The 14,824-nt window shown below is 42.5% G+C and overlaps 1 protein-coding gene across 1 annotated transcript in view; it reads right to left on the bottom strand.

Annotated features, from left to right (window-relative positions):
* Positions 1-8,722, bottom strand: part of bgnb (biglycan b) — a 38,892-nt gene extending 30,170 nt beyond the window's left edge. Inside the window, exon 1 of the mRNA XM_084069826.1 lies at positions 8,367-8,722. The gene's annotated coding sequence lies outside the window, so the exon portion shown is untranslated. The remainder of the gene's footprint in view (positions 1-8,366) is intronic.
* Positions 8,723-14,824: the final 6,102 nt, after the last annotated feature.

Below are 14,824 nucleotides of genomic sequence, written 5' to 3'. Positions count from 1 at the left end.
AGAGAGAGAGAGAGAGAGAGAGAGAAAGATAAACAAGGATGCTGGCTGATAATAAGAGAGCCTGGCATGTATAAAGCTACCATAATGACTTGGCCTATATGCCCCCGACTGGTGTACTGGTTGTTTAAATTTCCCACACTCCCCAGGCAGAGATCATCTTTACATTTCCAATACGAACCATCCATCAACCGGTGGTTATATACGTCAGTCTGCCCTTCCATCCTTCAGCCTCAATTGCGTTGATGTCGCTGAGGTTCACCACAAGGTCGACCTTTGCCTTTTGTGAAGCTTTGTGAAGACAGAACATGCATTCACCACATATCATCGCCGTGTCGCTAACAATAACCTTTGTTTTTAGCTTGAGATCCCATGCGTGGTTGCAGAGATGTTTGGTCAAGGCCCAGACCACAGCCAAAAGCGAGAGGATGTTGTATGCCCCCCCAATCTACAAGCTCACAACGCGTCGGAGCGCGACACGTTGTCAGCTTGTCAGCTAGTCGGCTATAGGCTCTATTCACAGCAGCCATATTATGAAGAAATGCACAGGTGTTACTAATGATACTAATGAAGGCTCTGTTCCATTCTGGTCAAACAGAGTCAGGGTGCTGAAGTTGTACATGTTGGCTCACTGGAAACACTCTGCTACACCAGTGGGTCTTAAGTTGGGGTCCAGGGACCCTCATGGGCTTCCAAATGGCCCCTTACGGGTGTGTAACTCTGAGAGTGTACAAGTGGAACCAAATGAACCCGTAAGGGTCCATTTGGTTCCACTTGTACACTCTCAGAGTTATGGGGGTCGTGGAAACCACTGTGCTACTCTAAACGGAACAGAGCCTTCGTTAGTATCATTGGTAACACCTGTGAAGGAAGTGATAATATGGCTGCTGTGCATAGAGCCTATTTTCGGGGCTGGATAAATTAAGTCACTATCACCTCCGTACCACCCCTCGGCTGTTTGTTAGGAGTTGTTGTCATATGGTCGTGGTTAATACTGCACCCCCGCTATGCCCAACGAGCACGCAAGAGGGGAAAGCTTTGTTCCAAATGCAAGTTAAACCTTGGAGCTTTGAGGACTCATAACCTTGTGTCATACTGGGATTAGCTTTTCTCATCTGTGGAGATTTGGTTATGAATGAATCTATACGTTCTTTGTTTTTGATGTTTTAATCAGTTACAGAATGTAGGCTACACACAGCAAAAATCCTCAGTGTTACTTTAACTCGGAAATTGTACGAATTGGACCTGTCACGGTCCCATTTTTTATGCCTTCTGAGTTCGCATGGAGGATTCTGCTGTGCACTCTTGTCCCTGAAATTGCCTGTGGATGCAGATTTGTTTTTTTTCATGGGAGGACAGTTGAGCTCTGTTCTATTGTATTCTGTCAAGAGTGCACACACACACACAAACACGGAGGAAATAATATGCCCATGAATCTCAACAAGTGGCTTAAGCAGCACCAGCCCTGCAAAAGCCACAGAAACATGTTAACATTTACAGAGCTCTAGAACAAACCGGCTCAATGTGACCACTGGATCTATCCATCGATCCATCAATTTACAATTTAGGCATTTAGCAGACGCTCTTAATCCAGAGCGATTTACAGTAAGCAAGGAAAACCCGAGGTAATACATCAAATGCATAGAAATAGTAATCTAGGATCATACAGTAGGTAAACCAAGAACCTTTCATCAGTCTAAACGGTATAATATCAAAAAATCTATCATCTGCATATTGAAACTATGCACACTATAGAATGGCAGGTCTACAAATGAACCTGGCATCTGTCTACATAACATGCTATCTAAATGACATCCATCTATCTATCTATCTTGTCTATCAATCTATCTCAGTGGTTCTCAACCAGTGGTCCGGGGACCACCAGTGGTCCTTTAGGGGGTTCCAGGGGGTCCCCAGCCAAATTAACAGTTAGGAACCAAATTGACCCTTATGTGTCTGTGACTCTGAGAGCGTACAAATGGAACCAAATGGACCGTAACGGGTCCATTTGGTTCCATTTGTTAGGATCCAAATTGACCCTTATGTGTCTGTAACTCTAAGAGTGTACAAATGGAACCAAATGGACCCTAACGGGTCCATTTGGTTCCATTTGTACACTCTCAGAGTTAAATTAACACTAACGATGATGACACAGTGTAGATTGGGACCCCCAAGAAATCAAAATGGTTGAGTCCCCGGCATAATCTTTTCAGACGGGGGTCCGTGGGCTATTATGTGTCAATTTGGGGGTCCTTGACGCGAAAAAGGTTGAAAAATCACTGATCTATCATGATCTGTCTATCTATCTGTTTATGAGGCATATGGCTGAACACATAGAGTATTTACATCATACGTTCCAACGGCGTCATCATTTTAGCAGTTTTAGCCTTTCGTTATCGCTGACTCGATTGTTCTTTCATCAACCCGTCAGCCCCGGAGACGTGTGATTTGCATTGGCAGTTTGAATGAATGAGAAAACGGGCAACAAGGTTGGTGTTGAGGCCTTCCATCAGGCTGCCAGCTGGGCACCATGCACCACAAGCGGCTGGGTTTTATTGGCAGCAGCCACGTCAACACTCGCAGTTGATTAACATCACATGGAGCGCGCGGCCCTGGAACTGAGCACGGCAGCGCTTTGACGGGGGTCAATGCGAGGTTGAAGAGATTAAGTCAAATCGTGACTGGCATTGTGCTGCTGCTGCTGGTCTTCCACGCATTATGTGGAAGACCAGGTGAGAATGTGACCAAATGGATCTTATATACGGGTCCATTTGGTTAGATTTGTGCCTGGTGCCGAGTTACACATGGAGTTATAAAAGGGATAAATTAACACTGAGGATTTTTACTGTGTACATACAGTACACTACATCACTTCTATAAACCAGTGTTGGGAGGGGTTTCTTTCAAAATGTAATTCATTACATATTACTTTCAATAAAGTAATAAGTTACATAAAAATTGTACTTTCTGTGCCAAGTAATGCATAATGACAAATTATTACTTTTGCATTACATTTGCTTTCCAAAAAACACCCTCTAATGCAGGGGTCTTCCACGTTTTCAGGCCAAGGACCCCCTAGCTGAGAGAGAGATGAAGCAGGGACCCCCTCTGTATTGTATAAAATTGTGTTTCAGATAAACTTTTGCTGCTCTTTTTCTCCTCTACACACCTATAACTCTTTGCCAAAAATAGCCGATCTACAAGCTCACAACGCCTCACAGTGCGAGGCGTTGTGAGCTTGTAGATCTGCTATTTTTGGTTAAAGTTCTCCTCAGAAAAGGGATGCTAGGGTTCAAGTGGTTAATGTAAAAAGAAACAAATCATATCACACAAAGATGTGGCGTACCCCCTGTAGTAACTCTGAGGACCACCTAGGGGTCCCGGACCCCCTGTTGAAGACCTTTGTTCTAATGTTGTTAGTGCAAAAGGACTCGGCATAACATTAAGTGGAAGAAAGTAGGCAAATGGAATAGAGGAAAATGCTGCAATAATGGTATTATTGGCATTGAAATACTATCAGCAGTCTAAATATCAATGTCATGATGACAAAAACAATTCAGAATTTGCAGCACCTCTCTATTGTCGTTGGGTATATACAGAAATACCTATACAAAGGCCTTCTGAAGATACCCGCGTCCAATCTCAAAACAAAGGGTGACCGGGCCTTTGCAGTGGTTGCTCCCACACTGTGGAACGCCCTTCCCTTGGCTTTAAAAAATGCTGAGTCTGTCGAAAGGTTTTAAGAGCATGCCTAAAACACATTTGTTTCGTAAGCATTTTGTCAAGTTTTACCTGACTCACATAGGTCAATGCTTTGTTTTTTATCCTTGTTGTATTGTATTTTTCGCTATTTAGTACTATAATACCGTTTGTAACTTGTTAATTTTGCGTATTCCATTGTACAGCACTTTGTAACACTGTTTCGAAAGGTGCTTTATAAATAAAATGTACTTACTTACTTACTTACTTACTTACTATATTTGAAATGTTTTATTTTAAATTGCACAACTGCATTGTCATTAGTGTGCATGAACTCATTAGAAGCTTAAAAAACAGTAAATAACAGAATTTCTCCTTTTTGGCAAGTCTTTTTTTCCTTTTCCTGTTTCTTCCAATTCAGCAGTTGTTATGCCAATTCCCTGATTACCCATATATTGCAGTCCCTTGTCAACTGTTAACTCCTACAATCGGTTGCAGCGAGAGCACAGACAACCATGCGTCTCCTCCGATACGTGTGACAACATGGCAGCTTCTTTTCACCTGACAGTCTGGCGTTTCATTGAGAGGGAGTTCAAGGTTCAAGGTTCAAGGTTGGGCTTTATTGTTACATCTTGTGTACAGGTACGTAAGAGTAAAACGTATTTTTGTCCGGCTTCCTTCGACGCGTGTGTGGAGGTACTTTTACGCGCTATTCCACAACCCACGAAACAGGCGCCCTGACCAACCTGTAGGAGTCACTAGTGCAGAGATCACCCTCCCCACGGCTTCCAACTCGCGAACACCGGCACTAGCCGACAACGGTGCGGGGTGTGGATGCGTAGTATGGGGGCCGAACGTTTAAAAAAATATATTTTTGGCATGTCTGTCTGTCTGTCTATCAGTCCCTCCTGGTACACACAACACCACTGACCACTTTCTTAACACGCTGAGGAAGACTTGGCGCCTCAACGCTATTAATTAAAAAGTACCAGAAGGTTGTCTTTTTTTAACTGGCAGTCTTGACGGAAGGGACGAGATGGTCCGGTTGAGTGGGAAAAAAGCCCCCTCACGCCCCCCCCCCGTGACGCCGGGAATGCCGGGTGGTCAATAGGTGCATAACTCTGTGCATAACTGTAGGCCCATGTTTCTATCAGGTGGCATACCCGTTTCCTGTTCCGGTTCAGTGTCCCACTATAGGATCGTTTGATTATAGCTCTGCAGCAGATTTTGAACGGGAAAAAAACAAATGACGCCTTTGTGTATGTTTCCCGTTCAAATTTGCTGCCGAGCCAATCAAATGAAGCTATGGGAAAATCTACCGGAAAACAGGGTATACTGTATGCTAGCTATATGGTCCATAGCGTTAAGAATTGTAACGCTATGGACCAGAGCTAGGTATATGCCATCTTCTGGAAACTACATAACTACAGTTATGCACGGAGCCAGTGGTGTTCGCTGGAACTGCTGACCAAGCTGGTTGCACCACAGAGGATTCAAACCCCTATAGTGTCTGCGGTGGTGGGCAGAAACGTTACCGCTGTGCCACACGGACACCCTAAATAACAGCATTTCTGAAGTAACTGTATTTGAAAAGCATTAAATGACTTTGTAATGCATGAAAGTAACATTATGTAATGCATTGCTTATGTAACGAATTACCCCCCAAACACCGTCTAAAAAGCACTCATTGGAAAAATATCCATGCACGAACTGCTGCACAGCTCAGCGCGCACAGTTCATTAAAACCTTCTCAAATCTTCTCTTTCTTGGCTCATTTTCCTAAATTCTCACTTCCCTAATAAAAAAAAAAACAAGTACACATACACTTCAGACACACCAATACACATATGTATATACACAGTATACCCACTGCTCCCTGACTGTTACTGTTAGTGCTAGGCGGGTCCAGCAGGGACCGGTTCGGGTGGAGTTAACTGCTCCCGCGGCTGTAATTTGGTGACTGCTGTCCCTAAAAAAAGGATCTGTTTGGCAGCTTCCCTGTTGCCACCAAGCTTGGATGTGGTGGCTGGGGCTCTCTCAACACTGCATGGACCCAGAGCTACACCAGAGAGCTGAGCACAGACCAGAGGGAACATGGAGCAACAAAAGGCAAAAAACCTGTTGACAGGAGATATACGACTGGCCCAGGGTCTGTGCTTATGTGTGAAGATGATGAGCCTTATTCAATATAGACGAGCACACAAGTATTTGGCAAAATGTAAGGCCGGCAGCATTTAATTCATTCACACAGTTGAGTAAAAGGCCATGAACTGAAGCTAGGATAGGCTGCTGCGTCGTTTTCACTCACCACAAGCGGTCATGGAGCAATTAGTGTTAATACCACTCCCTAATTTTTATGTTTGGTTGCAACACACGCTTGTTTTTCTTGCCTGTCAAGCACTAACAAATAAATAATAATAATGATAATAATAATAACCCAAGTGAGGACCACCCCCCCCCCCCTCTCTCTCTCTTAAAACTCCAGCACCAGGAAAGTATTTCTCTTAATGACAGACACTGGCCTGCAAAAAAATGCTACTGATTTGCATCACCCACATGATGACAGAATGACTTTGAAACAATCTGAGACGTGCAGCAGGAGCAGTGGATACTCTGGAGAAGACATATAAGCAGAGTGTAGCCCTGTCTGCAGAGGCGTACGGTCATTGGGGCCAACGAGGCCATGGCCCGGTCTGTGTAAACCCAGATTGGATGGGCGGTAGATACAGGTGGTAACACATGAATGGATGACAATATGATCATTTCTTTGCCGTAACCACGGAGTCGGGACACAGATGCACGCATGAATAGAACAAATAGATGGCAGAGGAAAAATGGATGGAGAGTATAGCATGGTGGACGGAAAAACACACAGTAAAGTCCTGTGTTCATTTAACTCAGTGAGTGTAGCATACCAATGTAGGCTATTTGTACACTGTCAGAGGTCAAAGAAACATCTACCGAACAGACAGGTACCAGCGTGTGTAGCCTACTGTAGGTTTCCCAAACAGTGGGTCGGGACCCATTTCTGGGTCGCAGACCGATTTCTGTGGGACGCAAGTAAATATGTCCCTCTTTTTTTTAAATTATTATTATTATTGTTATTTCAAAAGATTTTCAGTACAAATAAAAAATAAAAGCCTATACATTAAAAGCAAAAAATAATGTCATTAATACAATAAAACAAATGAAAAGAAATTCCACAAATGTAACTTTTAAGAATAAGTGAATATAGCTGCTCTACAACGCGTTGCTCTACAACGCGTTGCGGAGAGCTTGTAGATCTGCTATTTTCACTAGTTTGGGTCCCGGGGACTCTTTTTCTCTTTTGGGTCTCCAACTAAAAAGCTTGGGAACCACTGGGCTAACAAGTACAAAGCAGTCAGGCGGACAGACAGACAGACAAGAAGTTTGGCAGGAGGACAGCATGAGAGTGACAGTGTGTATAGCTGTCTGCTCATTGAGTCCACACACAGTACAGTAAGGTTATTACAGTACAGTGTGTCCTCTGTCTTTTCAATGATGACTCACAGTTAAATACACTGCATGGTCCAAGATGGATGAATTAATTCCTATATGTGGCTCTTACATGGTAGCATACCCACCGCTGGGTACTGTATGAGGTCACCAACACTAGACAGAATGAGGCCACAGGGAGGAAAGCAGTCAGAAAATCTGTGTAATTCACTCACTGTATGTATTTGTGTGTGTCTGGCTGTGCTGTGGATACACAGTGGATACAAAAAGCCAAGGGAGGGGCAGGAGCAGCAGGGAGAAAGAGTCTGCCAAGATGCTTAATTTCTTCATGGAATCATTATTTCAATACATCAAAGCAGTGGTTTTCAATCTTTTTCTTGCCAAGGACCCCTAAATTAATATACATTTGGCCGCGGGGTCCCATCTGAAAATGTCTTGTGCCATGCAGGGACCCCCAGAAGCAAAGATTTGAGTTAAAAATGTTTGCTTTAAAAAAAAAATATATGTATATATATTCATAGATATGCACACATTTTCACGATTTTTCAAAAATATCAGACATACAAGCTCATAGCTAGGAGCTTGTAGATCAGTACATTACTTTTTGACATTTAAATGTTTTAACATTTTGTACAAAATAGATGTCCCTAGGTGCCCACCTATCCTGTATCCAACTGGAATGGCATATTTCTCTATAGCCTTAATTAGTCACCCAAAGTAATGATAAGAGGCTAAATAAATAAACAAACAAATAAATATATGAATGAATAGAAACCATAAGTGCCTATATACATTCAGAGTTTGGATTTAGGATACAACAGGTAAGGGCAGTTTTGCTCTTGTTTAAGAGACTACAGTGATCCCTTGCGCCATCTACTGTTGATCAGGGGAACAGACAGCAATCAGCATCAGCTCCATAATGTGATGCAACAGGTTAAATGTACACACACCTGTATCACATACAGGTGATGGACTTGAAGCACGTATTTGGGGAAAAAAAGCCGATAAACTGTACTACAAGTTTAACGTGCCGTCTAGTGTGTGTAGGACTAAAATATGATAGGAAATATGCAAAACGTAAGCAGTTCCTTTTAAAAGATCTGTCAACAAAATCAGCCAAAACAAACAAAAACAAAAAAAAACTTTAGTCGAAACTCTAAGCAGCAAAACAATAGAAAATGTATCTTCCCTACCTTTTTGAGTAGAAATAAATAATAATAGAATTCCAAATCCCCCACAGCAGAGTGAAGAGTGCTTTTCTTCAGAGGTTTCACAGAAGATTATCCTTGTGATAAATGTATAGATATATGGATCACATTCGAGGGTAAAGGTCGTGTTTCCCTCCTCCTCCGGTCCTCTGACATCCAGACTGCAGCTCCGTTACCAGTGTGAGTGTGTGCGTGCGTGCGTGCATGCGTGTGTGCCTGTGTGCCTGTGCCTGTGTGTCTGTGTGCCTGTGTGCCTGTGTGCATGCGTGCGTGCGTGCGTGTGTGTGCCTGTGTGTGAGTGTGTGCCTGTGTGCCTGTGTGTGCCACTGTCAGAGGAGAGCAGTCTGCTCTCTGTAGTCCAAAGCGAGGAAATGACTGAGTGAGAGTGTATGGGGGGGTCGAGCCCATAAAGTTAACAAGCCAGCCTCCCTCCTTCTTCTCCCCTTTTTTGGATGCTCGAGGAGGGACAGAGGAGGGACGGGGAGAGCCTGAGGGAGGGAGAGGGGAGGGAGGATTAGAGAGAGAGAGAGAGAGTTTTTAAATTGATTGAAATGGAAATGAGATTTCATAAATATTTCGATTATTCACTTAATACAACCCATTATACTGTCTGTCTGCACACGGTGTTTAATTGTGACAGACAGGCTCAGAGACCTTGATCCCGAATGAGCAGGACATTACGCAGAGAGAGAGAGAGAGAGAGAGAGAGAGAGAGAGAGAGAGAGAGAGAGAGAGATGAGAGGGATCCAGAGTTAGAAAGAGCAGTGGTTCTCAAACTTTTTCATGTCAAGGACCCCCAAAATGACACTTATTAGCCTGCGGACCCCCATTTCAAAAGATATGCCAGGGACCCCCATAAGAGAAGATTTTTTTACGGCTCTAGCAGTGATTCTCAACCATTTTAATTTCAAGGACGCCCAGTTTGACATGCATTAGGACTACAGACCCCCATTTAATGGCATTTCTATCACTTGGACCGCAATTTATATTGTAAAATCTATGTCAATTTAACTCTGAGAGTGTACAAATGGAACCAAATTTGGTTCCATTTGTACACTCTCAGAGTTAGACCCATAAGGGAGGGTCCATTTGGTGCCTAATCTATCATTTAGCTGGGGACCCCCTGGAACTCCCTCAAGGACCCCTGGGGGTCCCCGGACCCCACTTTGAGAACCAATGAGAAAGAGGGAGAGAGGGGGGCGAGGAGAAAGAGGGGGGGGGTTGACATTGATTGAAATTAATTTAAAATAGCTAAGTAATGCAAATTGTTAGCTAGAGACCTCATTTATTGACATTATTCACTTATGGGGCCCATTACTGCACATTGTGTTTTATGTGAGTTTAATGTGTTGTTTAATTGTGACAGACAGGCTCGGAGAGGAGACCTTGATCTTGAACGAGCAGGACATTATGCTGACTGTGGGGTGGGTGGTGGCTACAGCTGCTGTCAGATTCCTCAAAGCCATTCACACACACACACACACACACACACACACACACACACACACACACACACACACACACACACACACACACACACACACACACACACACACACACACACACACACACACACACACACACACACACACACACACACACAGCTGCCTGCTGCAACCTGGATGGTTTTGGTATCCAGAGCAGGTCAGAGCAGAGCAAAAGACTGTGCGAGAGAGCCAGAGACAGAGAGAGAGCGCAGTGGTGGAAAAAGTACTCAAATGTTTTACTTAAGTAAAAGTAGTATGAATACTGCAATGTAGAAGTACTCTGTTACAAGTAAAAGTCCGGAATTCAAAATGTACTTGAGAAAAAGTACAAAAGTATTGGTATCAAAATGTACTTAAAGTACCAAAAGTAAAAGTACTAAAATATGTGAAAATAGCAGATCTACAAGCTCACGTTTAAAAGTTTAAAAGTTTTCAAATAATTGTAGTGGAGTAAAAGTACAATATTTGCTTCTGAGATGTAGTGGAGTAGAAGTAAAACTATTGGAAATTGGAAATACTCAAGTAAAGTACAAATACCTCAAAATTGTACTTAAGTACAATACTTGGGTAAATGTACTTAGTTACTTTCCACCACTGAGAGCAGGTTTGCAAAAAGCGTGAGCAAGAGAGAGACAGAGACAGAGAGAAAGGTATAAATAAAATGACGTGTGTTTGTTATCCAACTTGACATCTCAACTGACCTCATTTCAGGGTATAGTGTCCATGGTCTGTAATTGGCACATGTTTTACACTGACTTTGATTTAAAATAAAAAGGCAATGCATATAAGCACCGGCAATTAAAACACAAGCTAAAACAGATCATTGTCCCAATTGCTTTTGAAGAGTCTGCCAGAATCACAGACATCACTTGCAGTGTACTGTATAAGTGCAATGGTTCCAAGCCCTGATTGACTGCTGGTACAGTACATTTCCTGGTACTGTACCTACAGTAGTGACATTGAAACAATAGAACAATCAAGTAGTTCCCATTAAAAAGATTTAAACTTTCAGTCTGCAACCATTTAAAGTTGACATATCCCAGTCCCAATAGAAAACCACATGATTAAACATACTGTATGTGCCATGAGCACGGAGATAAGGTCGGTTTACGGATAAGTCAAGAAAAGACTAAGGCCATGACCATTGGACAATACCAACACCTTCCACCACTCACTATAGGCCTACATGACATAGAATATGTTGACAACTTCACGTATCTTGGAAGTAACATCTCAAACACAGGAGACGTGGAGAAAGACGTCAATAACCAAGTTGGAAAAGCTGCAGGAGTGTTTCAACGGCTCCGCAACATTTGGTCGTCTAAAACCATCTCTACGGCCACCAAGCTACGCCTCTACATGTCAGTGGTCATCCCAACAGCGACCTACGCCTGTGAGACATGGATGAAGACAGCCGACACCACCAACAAGTTGGATGTCTTCCACCGACGATGCCTCAGATCCATCCCGAGGATCTCATGGAGAGACCACATCACCAATGAGGAGGTGATGAGAAGGGCAGGGGTAGCACCACTGTCTGTCTGTCATCGTCGATGAAAGGAGAAGGAGAATGGCTGGACACGTACTCCGACTACCAAGAGAGAGACCGGCAAGTGTGGCAATGGACTGGAAGGTGGAAAGGGGAAGAGAGGGAGGCCAAAGAAGACATGGAGACAGACAGCTAAGGAAGACCTAAGCGACATGGGTGTCAGCTGGCACGGAGCAAGAAGGGTCGCCAGAGACCGGAGTAAATGGAGAAGACTCGTCGCCCAATGTTCCAATAGGAATGGGAGGAACTAAGTCTAAGTAAGTAAGTAATGTGCCATCATTGTAGCAAATTATGCATTAACATGTTCACATACACACACATTAGACACATGAGGGCTACATAAAATATACACAAGGCACATCAAAAACATCACAGTAACTTATAAACCGAAAATAGTTTAAAAGGTCTTAGGCTGAATAGCAGTCATAAGTACTACCCATTTGAGGTAAATCTGTCTATTCATATAAAAAAAGACATCATATGGAAAATATAACAGCATATGTGAAGGAGACTCCAAAATAAGTAACAAATTAAATATAAAGTATCTAGTGTATAGAGCAGGGGTCTTCAACAGGGGGTCCTCAGAGTTATTACAGGGGGGGCCGCGGAATCTGTGTGTGATATGATATATGATTATTTATTTTTTACATTAACCACTTGAACCCTAGCATCCCTTTTCTGAGGAGAACTTTAGCCAAAAATAGCCGATCTACAAGCTCACAACGCCTTGCACGCAAAACCCCAACGCGAGGCGTTGTGAGCTTGTAGATCGTCTATTTTTGGCAAAGAGGTTTGGTGTAGATGGGAAAAAGAGCAGACGAACTAAAAAAAATCTGAAACACATTTTTATACAATATAGAGGGGGTCCCTGCTTCATCTTGCTCTCAGCTAGGGGGTCCTTGGCCTGAAAACGTTCAAGTCCCCTGGCATAGAGTGTATAAAGTGTTACTGTTAGAGTCATGACATATTGGATAGAGGTGAATACTCAATGGCACAAACCACTCTGTGTTCTGTTCCTCTTGGTCTAGTTCAGGGGTGGGCAACTTTGATGATGGAGAGGGCCACTATATTTCCACACTCACTCCAGAGGGCCACATTGCATATACTGTCGGGCCATTCTGTGTCACACAAAAGTAGCAAAAATAGCCGATCTACAAGTTCAAAACGCGTCGCAGCGCGACGCGTTTTGAGCTTGTAGATCTGCTATTTTTGCTACTTTTGAAGTGGAATCCAGATTATTTTTTTGCTGTTTTTGAATTGGAATCCTGAAAAGTAACATTTTTATTTAATTTCAAATGCATTTAGTTCTACTTATGTTACCTTTATGAACTTAAATACAAACACATTGGACATAAAAAAAAGACAATAGAATTGTAATACTACACATTAAGCTACTAATATAGACTTAAGTAATTACAGCGGGTCATGTTTGCAATTGGAACAGCTGAAATCAATATTAGTATTCCGATATTAACCCCCGGGCCGCATTAAGTGAAGGTGGGGGCCGCATGTGGCCCCCGGGCCGCCAGTTGCCCATGTATGGTCTAGTTAGTATCAAGGCAGACAGGAAGATTTATTTTGAGAGCCATTGGAAGATAAAAAAATTCACCACAGAAAAGCGAGTTCCCATCCGTATAGGTTTGTGGTATGGCCCCGTTTATAGGTTGTTGATTTATTTAATTACCAGTATGTCTAAAAAGTTCATTTTATTTGCATCAGATGATGACACAGTGAACCTGAAGGTGTTTATTTTTTGCGTTTGAAGACTCTGCCAGAATCACAGACATCACTTAAGTGCAATTTCTCCAAGCCCTGATTGTGGTCTTCTGTACCTGAGCAAAGCAAAGCAGCTTAAGCAAAAGATAGCAAAGACGGTACCGCTTTTGGAGACAATGATAATACAAACTCTGTTATTTTCTCTTCTCAACCCTTTTTTCCTCTCATCCGCGGTGACATGCCATGGGGACGGAACCCAGCTGGATTATCATATACTTGGCACTCTTGATTATCCGCTGAGAGTAGTGGGATACCTCACAAATCAACACTCTTTAAGATATGTTTAAATTTGGAAAAATGGTGGCTTAAAGACATATTGCCGAGGCTGTGATTACAAAACGTATGATTTTTGTCTCCTCTCACGTGGACTTTTGTATTAAATTTTGTCTTTTTGGCAGGATGGAGTGTTCTTTCCTTTGATTTCCTCCTCACCATGCATGCCAGCATCCTGAGAGCAGTGAAGCAGTTGCCCTTGGCATGATTCAACCATCTGGGAACCTTTTTATTTATTTATTTATTTCTAGCTTAAGCGCCCTAAGTTGAACACAAAGACGATTTGCAGTTGTATCCGTATAATCAGTGGTGTAAAGTAACTAAGTACATTTACTGAAGTACTGTACTTAAGTACAATTTTGACATTCTTTTACTTTACTTGAGTATTTCCAATTTTCAATACTTTTACTTCTACTCCACTACATTTCATATATATTGTATTTTTACTCCACTGCAATTATTTGAAAACTTTAGTTACTAGTTACTGATTGTTGTAGATTTGGATTATTATTACAAAACATACATTACCCCCATCAGCCCTATGTACATTTCGGGCCATTTGAAAATAGCCGATCTACAAGCTCACAATGCGTCGCGATGCATTGTGAGCTTGTAGATCTGCTATGTTCAAAGGATTTATATGAATTTTATACATTTGAAAACTTTGCGAAACCAATACTTTTGTACTTTCACTCAAGTACATTTTGAATTCTGAATGTTTACTTAAGTAGTTGCAACAGAGTATGTCTACAACTACATTGCAGTATTGGTACTTTCACTTAAGTACGATATTTGAGTGCTTTTTCCACCACTGCATATCTTTATTTTCTACAGTTTACTACTATGTCCATAATAACCATTTGTAGAGCCTTTACCTTTAAGCCTACTGCAGGGGCAACTGGGTTGAGTTAGACGCGTGCATGAAATTCAATGTCTAGAGCTGTTGTATCATTCTCATCATGTCAATCCATGTATGTGCATGGTCAAAAACTGTGTGGCTTTTCCCCATTGCGCACCTGGCCACAATCACGCACCACCAGGTATAAATGAGGAACCACCCCCCTGTTGGGTGGTTGCCATGGTGAGTAATAATGCCACACCTCTGCACCATGAGGTAGATATTAGGGCCACCCACTGTGATTTAAGATGACATCAGTGTCATTATCACCAAGGCCACATCATTCATTTACATATAACAAACAGAATAGATATAAAGGCATTTTGGCTCTTCATTGTCATCATCATCTTCTTCTTCGTCGTCACCATCATCATCATCGTCGTCGTGGTGCCCAGAGGCTCTGTGTGTGTGCCCTGTATTCAGTTATAAACGTCTCTGTGTTTCAATTAGTACATTAGAG

Source organism: Gymnoscopelus microlampas, assembly GCF_963454915.1.
Source record: "Gymnoscopelus microlampas genome assembly, chromosome: 10".
Taxonomy (NCBI): Eukaryota; Metazoa; Chordata; class Actinopteri; order Myctophiformes; family Myctophidae; genus Gymnoscopelus; species Gymnoscopelus microlampas.
This window is presented reverse-complemented; position numbering and strand designations above follow the sequence as displayed.